The following is a 14,283-nucleotide window of genomic DNA, read 5'->3' on the forward strand; positions in this document are numbered from 1 at the left end:
GAGAATAAGGGAAGAGGGTGGTCGGTGACTCATCCGAAGGACCCCGAGCAGACGAAAAAGAAGAAGAGCCCCGACACTGTCTCCCTGCGACGTCCTGTCGTCGGCACTGTCTCCCTGCGACGTCGGAATTCACCCATCGCCGTCGTTATCCAAAGTATGCTTATATTGAATTTAGGAATGTTTAGATTACATTTAGGATATGATATTATACATATGCGCATCACCCGATATGGCAATCCGATATTTAGTCCATGTCCCCCGATATATCCCCGATTTCCGCTATCCGACATGGATTTCAGCCGTCCGACATGAACCCGACATCTGATATTTAAAACCTTGATTAGGATCAATATTTGCCTATTGCTGAATTTGCTTATAATAACTCCGTAAATAGGTCTACAGGTGTTAGTCCAGCTGAAGTCGTGTATGGTTACAAGCCTAGACAGCCTATAAATCTTGTCCTCATGTCTGCACATCATAGAGCATCTGAGTCAACATCAGCATTTGCATCTCGCATTCATGACTTGCATAAAGAAATCAGTAAAAAGATCAACAGTAATGCCAACTATAAAATGCGTGCAAATTTAAAAGATGTTCAAAGAATTTAGTGTTGGTGATTATGTGATGGTCGGGATACGTCCGGAACGGTTTCCTTCGGGAACTGTTCAAAAGTTGCATAAACAAAGTGCATGGCCTTTCCTTTTAAAATTCTTAAGAAAATTAATGATAATGCTTATGTTCTCGACCTTCCTGAAGGTTTTAATCCAACGGCGGAGGAGCTCCGACGAGCTCAAGGAAGTCGCGGCGGCTTCAGGCGAAGTCGGAGATGCGCAGGTGAACTCGAGCAGCTGAGCTCGAAATTGGCGAACGCGACCCTCGGCCTTGGGGACTCGACCCTCGCGTTCGAACGTGCCGACCATCGCGTTTTTGGGGTCCGACCATCGCGTTTTTGGGTCCGACCTCGGCGTCCGTCGCTCCCACCCTCGCGTTTCAGTTCGGGCCGCTGGCGACAGGCTGTCGCCAGCCCATCAATCTCGCCTATAAAAGCACCCCATCGCCCTAGGGTTTCTGTGCTTTTTTCCCCCTCCGATTTCTCTCTCTGGCGGCGGAGAAAACCCCAAAAACGCAGCAGCGTTCATCCCCAAATCGCAGTAGCGATTTTTGATAATCTCCAGCTCTCAATCTCATATGAGGGGAGATTAAGAATAGAGTTTAAGAGAGAGAAAATTAAAGAGAGGGGGGGGGCTTTATATAGTGGGTTGTTTATTTATTCTCAAGAGAGAATTGAAAGGGTTTATTCCCTTTAAGTATTAACACTGTAGCTACAGTGTTCTTCTGAGAGATCTTATTTTTGATCTGCTCTTAAATTGTAATTTCTTGTTTGATTAATAAGAAATTGACTGTGTGGCTCCCGAGGACGTAGGTAGTTGCCGAACCTCGTTAAAACTTAGTGTACTTTTTCTATTCTGCGTTTCTATTGCATTAGGGAGTTAGGCGTTAAATTCCCGCATCAGGCATGCAAGTAAAATATTGACAATACCATGAACTTGAATAAGGTTTCAGACCAAACCTTTGGAGCTTCGCACACTGATTCCGAGGCAATGCAGAAAGCAGAGCATCCTAGCAAGTGAGATGACAAGCAAACTCTCGAGTGACCTATGTATGGACTTTTATAGCATAAAAGCTATATGTGAGACCACTGTTATAAATAACGGTAAATAGCCCCGCAATAGCGACACTAATAGCGTTAGCAGTCCCTTCCCGCGACGCTATCGCCCGCTACGCTATCGCGCAATAGCGGTGACATATTCCGAAATATGTCTATTCGCAAAAGCGGTCAATAGTGTGTCATAACGGTAAATAGTGAGTGATTGCATTCGAATTTTGCTTTTTGACTGCTATTTAAAAGCGGTTTGAGGTTTATTTTTTAAAATTAAACTCAACCATTGACCATTGCATTCCACCGTCTCCTGTGATTTTCAGCATACTCCCGCCACCTCTCATAGCCTCTAACATCTACCTTGATACTTCCTCTCACTTCCTTCACCGTGAGCTCCTCTTAGGGTAGTACTGTCACCGCTAAGCTCTTCTTCTCGAAGACGACGACTTTTTGACTCTTCCAGTCATCTTCGATATTATGCGTCATGTTTAGGATCTCTTTAAATCATACAATATGTACTTTTAGATTTCTTAGATTTTTTTTTAATTTTTTTTAGTATTTATACATATCTAAATTAGACTGCTATTTGACTTTGCGCTTTTTACCGCTATTTTTCCGCCGACGCTATCCGCTATCAATAACCTTGTGTGAGACTAAAGAATACTCATTTGGTTAAAAACTCCTAAATTTGTGATTTATAGCCCATCGAAAATTGCGGATTCCAAAAGTCGCATAAATTTATTTATCATGTACTTCAATATCATGAAAACTCTATACGTGATAGTAAATTATTCATTTGGCCTTTGACTATAGCCCGCAAAGAACAGCGGATGTTGAATGTGGCGTATATTTATTTATGCGACACTTCCATAACATAAAAACTTTATACGAGACTACAAAGTATACATTTCGCTTAAAAAGGTAAAATTTATGGGTTATAGTCAATGTAAAAATCCGGATATTAAACCTGCATAAATTTATTTCTGAATGCATTTCAATAGATAAAAAATCTATGCGGGACTACAAAGTACTCAGTTGTTGAAAGAAGCCAAAATTTGTGCGCAATAGCCCACAGAAAATCCCATATTCTGAAAGGTGCATAATTTTTTAATGCTTCCACTTCGACAGTATAAAAATTCTGAAGAACTACAAAGTACTAATTTGCCTGAAAACGCCAAAATTTGTGGGTTATATCCCATGGAAATTTGAGGATTTTGAAAGTCACGTATGTTTATTTACGCGTACACTTCGAAATCATAAATACTCTATATGGGGTTACAAAGTACTCATTTGACAAAAGAAGTCAACATTTGTAAGAAATCGCATAGTGCAAAAGTTGCATTACTCATTATCCACCCACTTCGATAGCACAAATTTCTATGTGGAACTGCAAAGTACTCATTTGCCTAAATAACCCAAAAGTGGGGGATTAGCCGATGGAAAATCGAGGATTTTGAAAGTCGCATACATATATTATTTATGTGTGCCACTTTGATAGCATAAAAACTCTCTGTGGGACTGCAAGTACTTGTTTAGCTAAAAAAACCTAAATTTATAGGTTATAACTTACAGAAAATCATGGATTTTAAAAGACACATAAATTTATTTACGCACGCACTTGTATAGCATAAAAATTTATCCGGGACTATAATCTACTCACTTGATCGAAAAAAGGCCAAATTTTGTGGGTAATAGCCAATAGAAAATCGCGATCTTTGAAAGTCAAATAAATTTATTAAGCATGCACTTCAATACCATAAAAAGTTCATGAGATACTGTAAACTAATGATTTGGTCAAAAAAGCCAAATTTTAAAGCCCAAGGAAATCATGGATTTCAAAAGTCACATAAATTTATCCACGTGTGCACTTCGATAGTGTAAAAACTCTGCACAACTGGAAAGTACTCAGTTGGCCAAAAAAGAAAGTTTGTGGTTTATAACCCTGTTTTAAAAAACCTCCGTCTAGTCCGTTTAGGCGTACGCCTAGACCTAGGCGGTACCTAGGCCGCCTAACTAGCGCATAGCGTCTAGACGGTATTTATGCTGCCCACCTAGATTTTACGAGCGTTTAGGGGAGCATTGTTTGCTTACGTGGGTTGCACCCTGTAGGCTTGATTGTGATTTTATGTGTAGTAGCCTACACGTCCTCCAAACTCTATTAACCTCCAAATATGAACACCTCAACTACCTCATCCGACCTTCAACAAAACCTCATCGACCACCACTTAAATGAAGAAAGAAAAAAAACGTCCAGAAACCGCTTAGGCGCCCGCCTAGGCGACTAAGCACTGGGCGCCAAGTCCGACGCCTAGAAACGCCCAGCGTTTAATGTAACATTGGTTTATAACCATGAAAATTCACAGATTTGGGCAGTAACATAATTTTATCTATGCACGCGCTTTGATATATTAAAAAAACTCTATATCCAACTGTACAATACTCATATGGTTCCGCACTGGATAAGAGTTGATATCCCACTCAGTGACTTCTGTAGATAAGGGATATATTTGGCTCTAGAATTGGAGCATTATCTTTAGGCCCCCTATCTACAGAAAGTTCACATCTCCTACAGGACCTATACCTTGAGAAAGTTCTCTCCTACAAGGGACCAACCCAAGCGTCAGTTGGACAGGAAAGATAAATCACTAAGGACCAGAAGGTAGGTTAGTGGTGAATCATCCAAGCAGTGGACAAAGGGACTTAAATGTTATGCTTGTTAGGGATATGGACATTATATTTAACAGTTCCCTAGTGGGAATCTGCATATTGATAAGAGTGCTTGAGAGCCACAAGAAACACAATAATAAGACCGATGACTCTTGGATTATCGAGAATCTTGGATTATTGAAGAAGTCTAGGTTCCTAAGAGTGATGCCAGTGATGCCGAGAACGCATTAGGAGACGATGATGCACACATACATGTCGTTACCTGTTTGCTTGTTTCACCTAGGAATGAGGTAGACTGGCATAGAACTGACATGTTTCACATCTACTTTAAGAATGATCACAAATTTTATAAATCAATGATTGATAGAGGTAGTGATGTGGATGTTAATGCCAAATCAGCTCTAGATGGGATGAAATTAACAGCTGTACCTCATCCACGACCCTATAACATTACTTGGATTGATAAAACTGCACACCCTATTACCCAACAATGTCTTGTCCCTATCCAAAAGTTGAGCTATGAGGATAGTATTTGGTGTGACATCTTCCCCATAGATGTTGCACACATTATATTGGGTAGATCTTGGTTGTACGACCTAGATGTGACTAGCTTTGGATGGTTTGGAAGGTCAAAGACTTGCGAATTCAATTTTCAATGAAAAAGAATAGTGTTGCCTCCTTCACAACCCAAAATGTTGAAAGATAGTGAAAATAACAGGTCAACCACTAATTCAACAAGCATTAAGCATGTTCATCTCTTGAACAAGTCGTCGTTCATCAAATAGAGCAAAGGGGAAGATTTTGTATCTGAGATAGTTATGACTAGTGAGCCAGTAGGTTGTTTCAGGTTTGTCAGATCCTTACCAATTTTAGTAATATTGTCCCTCGTGAGATTGCATGTTAGTCTTCCATTTGGATGCAGTTCTCTTACCAGTATCTTAATACCAGGGTCCACTGTATTTAGAATGCATGATTTTAGTATGAGCCCTAATAGGCACATTTAATTCTTTGCATGGCATTTGCCTGATTTTCATCACGAGATCTATATGTGCATAACAATGAACACTTACAATTATAAGTTCTCTACAGCTTCTTAATAGGCGAATGCAGGATTACTCATTTGAAGGCAGAGTCATGGTTGGAGTTCACTGTGAGAGCAACCCCGAGGGAGAAGTGGGGATACCTCATACCCAAGATATAGGTCAAGCTCTAGGAGACATTGGATTCCACGCTTATGAGTTGGATCTTCCATGGGAGTCTGATATCAACTCAATGTTTGTTGACATATTAGTATTTATTAGGACTTATTTGTAAGTTGTGTAAGGGGCCTATATAAAGCCCAAGAGATCTCATAATGAATTAGGGTTTTCATTTACAACTTGGTATCAGAGCCTCCACAAAAAAAACCCTAACCCTAGCCGCCGCCCCCCCTCCTCCGTTTCTCACCCGCGCGTCGCCCCCCCCCTTGTTCTTCCCGATCAGCCCCCCCTTCCCGTTTCTTTCCGCCTCCTGCAGCGCGACCAGCCCCCTTCTCCTGTTTTCCCCTTCTGTTCCGGACCCCATGCTTCCGACCTCCGAACCCACTGCACACGCCCCCCCCCCTCTTCCGAGAAGCCGCTTGCCACACGCTCCCCCCCACCTGAGATTCTCCATTCGCTGCACGCTGAAAATCCACTGCCACCGCTGAAAACCCGTTTGCAAACCCGCCACCCGCTGAAAAAAAAAAAAAAAAACACCGCCTGCAACCACCCGATAACCGCTGCAAAACAACCCGAACCGCTACCATTTGACCCCTGATACCCTAAATCCCACCGAACCATAATCCACACTCGAACCCCTCCAATACCCCCCTCTCAGCCGGCCTTGCCACCTCGTACCCCCCTGCCGCACATGCTGCGACCTAGAGTTTTGGCATTGCGTTCCTCTCGACTCAGTCGCTCGCAATCGATGCACAGCGAAGAGTAGGTATACTCTCACGATCGATGAGATATTTATACACTATTTTTTGATTCTAGTTTTTCCTCCTGAGAAACGAGAATTTGTTGCGAGATTCTTACTTCTTGTTGTGCCCAGCAGAAGTGCTGCCGAAATTTTCACTGCGCACAACACACGCCGGTTTTGAAGAACAAGCTGGTGAAACAGATGTTTGGATCTGAAGCTCTTCTATCCGATGGTAGGCAGATTATCAAGAAGTTGAACACCTGCGGTATTCGTCGTCACTTGCATGAAGTTGATGAAGTTGTCGCTGTATGAAAAGCTGCGACAAGACTATTCGAAGAAGTTGGCAGCCTTGTCCGACCATTCCATTCTGAAGCCCTTGATGGATACGAGTACCCTACGCTTGAGTTGGTCATCGACGGGTCGAGATACACCCTTGCCAGGAGGAACCTGTGAGGTACTTGACCGTGAGAGAGACCAGAAACCGTGCATGAGCGACCGGGGAGCGACGACGTTTTATGAGCTGCTGAATGTTCCCACTCATATGTTGGTGTACATTCTGGTCTCTTCTCAACTCGCATGGTCCTCCCGTACGCATCGCCGCCCACTGGTGGATTGCATTGAGATAAGGTGAAGGACGTTCTGTGGAGAAGTTGAGTCGAGAACATTTGATGGGTTGGGGCATTAACCCTGAGAGTGGTTCTTCAGTCATATAAGGCCAATGATTGAGATCGACACCACAGTCCAGGGCAGAGATCGACTGCTACCAGGAATATGCTACAAAGCTGGAGCGCCTGATCGGCTGCACTGACTATGATCTATTTTTCCCGCCCCCGGGCCTAGCCTGCCAATGGACCCGGGATGTAAAAGAGCGGCTGAGCGCCCCTTTTTCTCAGGAGAGGACTATGGGGTTTTCTCATAGCGCTGATTGACATCATACATCGATGAGATATATAACTGTTTTTGGTTCTTGTTTCCTCTGAGAAACGAGAATTTGTTTGAGATCCTACTCTTGTTGTGCAGTAGAGGTGCTGCCGAAATTTTTACTGCACACAACAAGGGTTGGAAGAGAAGGTGAACAGGTGGTGGGTCTGAAGCCTATTCGATGGAGGAGATCATCAAGAAGTTGAACCCTGCGGAGGTGTCAACTTTGATGAAGTTGATGAAGTTGTCGGCTGATGAAAGCACGACAAGACCATCGAAGAAGTTGGAGCTTCCGACCATCGATCTGAAGCTTGATGGACCGAGTACCTACCTGAGTTGGTCACGCGGGTGAGATACACCCTTGCAGGGAGGAACCTGGAGGGTTACTTGACCGGAGAGAAGACAGAACCGGATGAGGACTCGGGAGGACGAGATGAGTGGAAGTCCACTCATATGTTGGTGTACATCTGGCTTCTTAACTCGCTGGTCCCGACGATCGCCGCCACGGTGGATGGCATTGAGAAGGTGAAGGACGTCTGGGAGAAGTTGAGGAGAACATATGATGGGGTGGGGAATAACCTGAGGGTGTTCCAGATTAAAGGAGAGATTGACGCCACAGTCCAGGGAGAGAGGACTGTACAGGAATATGTTACAGAGCTCGAGCGTCTGTGGCTAGACTATGATCATTTTTCCCCCCGGGCTAGCTGCAAGGACCCGGGATGTAAAGAGCGGGAGGCCTTTCTACAGGAGAGGACTATGGTGTTTCTCAAGGGATTGACATCAGAGTTCGCTCAGCGAATTGCATTACTGCTAGCTCAGCCGAAAATTCCCACGCTTGAGGAGGCTGTTTCTGCCATGATCCAGGAGGAGACTCGCATTCGGCTGCAGGCGGGGACATGTGGACTTCCGGTGGTGAAGTCAGCACTGGCAGCCTCAGGGGAGAGACTCGACAGTGCTACAACTGCGGTGAAGTGGGTCATCTAAGGCATGCTTGCACCAAACCACCCAAGGAAGGAGATTCGGGTGGACGTGGACAGTTCGGAGGTCGTGGTCGTGACCGTGAGGGTCGACGAGGTGGAAGAGGAGTAGGCAACCGGGTGAATCTGATGGTAGCAGAGGAAGAATACGCTGAGGTGGTCTTTACTGAGGAGGATCGTGCTCTCCTGGCGATACTCAGGAGGAAGCAGCAAGTAGCAGGGGATGGAGACTTGAGGAGTGGGACTGAGGAGGCATCCACTTCGTTCTTCGTCAGAGGCAATACTGCTACCTATGCTCATCCGACCAAAGGTACTGATGACATACATGTTCTTGCTTCTATGTCTCCCAACAGATCATCAGAATGGATAGTCGACTCCGGTGCGTCTCGGCATGTGACAGGTAATGCTAGTGAGTTCTCATCATATACTCACTTAGCATCACCTGATAGTATTCAAACAGCTGATGGTACATTTTAGCCGGTGGTTGGTAAGGGTACAGTCGATTGTACTAGTTCTGTAACTTTGTCCAATGTTCTGCATGCTTCTTCATTTCCAGTCAATCTTTTGTCCATTAGTTCTATCATCCTCCAACTAAAATGCATTGTTTCTTTTGATATTCCCAAGGTGATTTTCCAGGAGAAGGGGACAGGGCGGAGACTTGGGACTGGCACATGGCGTAGTGGACTGTGGTATCTGGATCGTGAAGGACTGGATTCAGCATTGATGTCAGTCATAGAGGAAGCAGTAGGATCTAAAATGAGTGCTGAAAATGAGTTAATGCTCCATCACCAGCGTTTGGGACACTCATCCTTTAGTGTTTTAGGTAGATTGTATCCTTCTTTATTTGAGAAAGCAAATAAACAGAAACTTATGTGTGATGCATGTGAGTTTGGAAAGCTTACTAGAAGCTCTTATGTTAGTTCTGATCATAGAAGTTCTCATGCATTTGAAAGCAGTATTGACCGCAGAATCCAGATGGACAAGTTCTATGAATGGATACAAGTATTTTGTTATATTTATTGATTGCTTCTCTCGTGTTACTTGGTTATATCTGATGAAGAATAAGAGTGATATGTTTGGGTGCTTCCAAAATTTTCATAGGACTGTTCAAACTCAATACGGAGCAGTGGTGAAAGTATTGAGGTCAGATAATGGGACAGAGTATACCAACAGAGCCTTTGAAGAATATTTGTCAGCTCAAGGAATACATCACCAGACAACCTGTCCATACACACCAGCCCAGAATGGGGTAGCGGAAAGAAAGAACAGACATCTTTTAGAGGTTGCTAGAAGCATGATGATATCTATGAATGTCTCAGAAACATTATGGGGGCAAGCAGTATTGACCGCAGCAGCATTGATCAACAGAATGCCCTCGAGAGTGTTGGATTGGAAGTCTCCGTGTGAGATGTCTTCTTCGTTATTAGTGTTGGATTGGACGCTCCGTGTGAGATATTGATAGGGACGATAATGGGTGGGATCCTTCCACTCAAGGTGTTTTGCTGTGTTGTGTTTGTGATGAGGACATACAGGCATCGTTGTTCGCGGGATATAGCTTGCCCCTAGAGCGTTAATGTGCATCTTTGTGGGATATTCGGATCTACTCATAAGGTATGTTTGCTTGGCAGCCGGTGGAAGAAAAGGTTGTTTGTGAGCATGGCATGTGCACCTTTTAGAGAGCTTGGCCATTATTTACACCCATAAGGTTAACTTCATCGCCTGTAACTCGCTAATACTGGAAGTATTGAGACCTGTTTCTAGTTTGGCTCGAGAGTGGAGGAAATGGTGGAGAGATTGGTAAATATGGAGAATCGACTGTCTGAGAATGGTGTGAGAGCTATCAACAAGAATCATTTCTGTAACGATTCCTTGGGAAGGGGACTTGTTTGAGGAGGAGCAAGAGAATGAAGAAGAAGAGGAGATTGAGAAGATGGTGTTTTAGACCAACGGACTCAGGAGTGAAACTTACTTACCTAATATGTAGGAAGTGGAAACAAATTACGGGAACTGACTACCTACCTAGTGCACTGGCTTGCCAAGTCCCTTGCCATACATTCGCCTTGTCTCGCACTCCTGCTATCACATCCTACTCACCACCACCAGATTCTCTCAAGGTGATGTCCTTCCTTGTCTTTCCTACTATACCTATCACAATTAACTGTACGGAGGACTTACCTCGCCAGATAATTGCGTGGAATATCCTCCCATATAGATTATGGTTGGCTGATCTATGCTCAATTTTTTATCATCATATTCTAACATCCACCCTGCACATGGAGTCATTATTGCATGCACTGTTGACTCTACGTCACAATATTACCTTAACTAATTGGCGTTGCCAAAGAAGGACCAGAATGAGAATAGCTGCTATGCTACCGAAGAGCCTACAGGGCCTTGAGAAGAACCGCACTTTTCGGGAGTAGTAAAACTACCAAAAGGGATACGAGATGCAGTTTGGATGGCATAGGGTCTTCACTGTGAAGAGAATCCGGATGCGACAGGTTGAGCAGCTGACAAAGCTCGGTCTTTGGCTGTTGGCAAAAGGATATAGTCAGACATATTGGTAATCGACTACGATGAGACCTTTTGCACCGCGTGGTCCAAAGATGAGCCACTGTTCGCGACGCTTTAATATTCTCTGGCAGTTAATAATGGTGGATGGTAAGTACCCAACTAGAATGTGAAAACGCATTTCCTTCATGAGATTCTAGTGGATGAGGTATACATGGAGATACCACCAGGATCGGTCAGATCAGACGTGGGAAAGGCTTCTGCAGATTGGAAAAAAAGTCTCTCGTGATGGGCTAAAAGCAGTCTCCTCGTTGCTTGCGTTTGGATAGATTTCAGAGGGCCTGATGATTGTATAATGGCCTCTTTTCACTTTGCAGATTCTGTACCAGCAAGTTATCATCAGCGCCGTCATACCGTGTCTTTCGAAGAACCTGTGAGAGTGGTCACATAACCATTGCATTGACAGTATACTGATGAATGATATGATTATACAGGGTGCATGATGAGAAGGAGATTGCCCACTCACATAGGGATGGACTGGGTAAGGAATTCGAGGGTGAAAGATCTCGGCTTGGCCTGCCTTGATACTTTTCTTTGGAATAAGATATAGCTCGAGGTGAAGCGGTCAGGGGTCGATTGTCGACTATCCCAGAGAAAGTAGTGCACTTTGATCTTTCTCAAAGAAACTAGGAATGTCTAGGATGCCAAACCTTGCATACACCGATCGACCAAGATAAAGTTTAAGCTGGGTGCTTTGAAGCTGAGGACCAGTTGATGATGACAGATACAAAAGGCTGTTGTAAGGCAGGTTGATCTATCATGTAATTGTCACACAAGTCGATATCCTTGTATGAGCGTGGTGCTCTCGCTATCAATGCATGATCCAAAGGAAAGGTCATATGGGAACGCGATACTATGAAACATCCAAAAATCTATATGTCAGAAATGACTTAACAAATATACCTCAAACATAAGAATGACACACAGTATACACTAGAAGATGCACAGTATAAAATGTGCTATGAAGCCATGTACCACACACTCGAGAACAGCATTTTCATCTACAAAAATAATTACACTATTCACTCGATAAAGATGCATCGACTTGAATAAATGATCCTATATCATATATAATCAATACGAGAAATAGGTTATTTATATCTTCTTCTCTAATATCTTATATTATCTGTATATGTGGATGATATGATTATTACAGGGGATGATGAGAAGGAGATTGCCCAACTCAAAGGGAGACTGGGTAAGGAATTCGAGGTGAAAGATCTCGGCTTGCTGCGATACTTTCTTGGAATAGAGATAGCTCGAGGAGCGGAGGACGCAGTGTACCAGATTCTAAGGTATTTGAAGAATGCCCCCGGAAAAGGGCTAATCTTCAGGAAGAATGAACACATGAGCATTGAGGGCTATTGTGACTCTGATTGGGCTAGCTGTGCTGATGACAGGAGGTCCACCTCAGGATACTGCATCTTTATAGGAGGCAACTTAGTCTCGTGGAAGAGCAAGAAGCAGTCGGTGGTGGCGAGATCGACAGCTGAGGCAGAGTATAGAGCTATGGCCTTAGGAGTTGCTGAGTTGCTATGGTTGAAGAGTATGCTGGTGGAGCTGAAGCTGGATCAAGGAGCTAAGATGAAGTTGTGGTGTGATAACAAGTCAGCCATCAGTATCGCTAACAACCCAGTGCAGCATGATAGAACCAAACACATCGAGATCGATAGGTTCTTCATTAAAGAGAAGTTGGATAGTGGACTACTGGAGCTAAGTCATGTTTCGACTAAGGACCAGGCAGCAGATTGTCTGACTAAAGGACTTAGCTCAGTAGATATGATTAGAGGATGTGACAAGATGGGCTTAGTAGATATCTTTCGCCCATTTTGAGGAGGAGTGTTGACATATTAGTATTTATTAGGACTTATTTGTAAGTTGTGTAAGGGGCCTATATAAAGCCCAAGAGATCTCATAATGAATTAGGGTTTTCATTTACAACTATGTTCAGCAGTGAATATTAGACTTCTTCCCAGGTACGCCTGGATAACTCAAAGACTGTTCCTGAGATAATACCCTCAACTTCAGCAGCCACACTGCTTATACCATTTCCACCACCGTGGCAGCTAAAAGAATACCTTACAGATGAGATGGTATTTGATGGGTAGTGAGGAAATTCATGAATTTCTAGTCCAATAGCATGGATGGCCTGAACCAGATCACTCATGACTGCAGACTGAGAAGATTGATCAATTAACTCTGATGTTCCCACTTTCCTTCACCACATAAGCTGGGAAAATTTGATAGGAACTAGAGAAGATTTATTACTGAAGGCATAAAATGTGGGAAGATATTTAGGATTTGCTTGATTCTATGTCATCTTTAAGGCTTGCTATTATGATCATCTGTTATCTTTAGGATTTTATTTTGTTTAGGATTTTGTTTCATTTCCTAATTAATTGGTCGTTTAGATTTCTTTAAATGAAGTTGTAATCTGAAAGAAAGCACAGATGATAAAACGACAACGTCTTTATCCCAAGTGTTTGGGGTCGGCCACATGAATCATATCCTTCTATTCCGTTCTATTATGTTCTATTATGAGTCATCTCTTCTGTTAAGCAAATCATAACCTTATCCTTCTTAATTACTTCCAATCAAGTCCTTCTAGGTCTACCTCTAGCTCTTTTTGCTCCATTAACTATAAATTATCACTTCTCCTAACCGCTGCACTAAGAGGTCTACGTTGTACATGGCCATACCACCTTAATCGATTCTCTCACTTTATCATTTATAGGAGCAACCTATAATTTACTACGAATGCATTTATTTTTTGTCATATCTTTTAGTGTATACCCGCAATATCATCTCAACATTCTCATTTCTGCTATACTCATTTTTTTGCACAAGTTGTTTCTTAATTGCCCAACATTCTGATCCATAAAGCATTGTTAGTATTATAACTATCCTATAGATTTCTTTCCTTAGGTCTAACAGGTAGTCTACGATCACACAAGACTCCTCAAGCACTGCTCCACTGTATATCCTTTCTTTTTTCTCTATATTTCTCCATCAACCGTCTCAAAATATGTATAAATTCCATAGTTAACCTCCCGGGCATAAAACCAAAATGATTTTTAGATAAACTTGTCCTTTTTCTTAGTCACTGCTCAATTACCCTCTCCCATAGTTTCATAGTATGACTCATGAATTTAACACCACGATAGTTTAAACAACTTTGAATATCTCCTTTATTCTTGTATATAGGTATCAACGTATTAATCCCCCACCCGTCAGGCATTCTCTTTGTCTCAATAATCTTATTAAATAATTTGGTCAACCATCCTAATCCTATATATCCAAGACATTTCTAAACTTCAATACGGATATTGTCCAGTCTTACGATTCTTACACTTTTCATTTTCTTTAGGGCATCTTTGACCTCACTGATCCAAATTTTTTGAAAATAGCTATAGTTTCTATTATTTACTATATGGTCAAATTCTCTATGTTGCTATATGGTTATCATTAAATAATTTAGAAAAGTAGCTCCTCCACCTCTCTTTTATTACCTCGTCAGTTACTAAAACTATTTGATCTTCACTTTTA

At 42.7% G+C, this 14,283-nt stretch overlaps 1 pseudogene; it reads right to left on the reverse strand.

The window, feature by feature from the left end:
• Positions 1,514 to 14,283, reverse strand: part of LOC109849283 — a 34,828-nt pseudogene continuing 22,058 nt past the window's right edge.

The sequence above is a fragment of the Asparagus officinalis genome, chromosome 7 (genome assembly GCF_001876935.1).
Source record: "Asparagus officinalis chromosome 7, Aspof.V1, whole genome shotgun sequence".
Lineage (NCBI taxonomy): Eukaryota > Viridiplantae > Streptophyta > Magnoliopsida > Asparagales > Asparagaceae > Asparagus > Asparagus officinalis.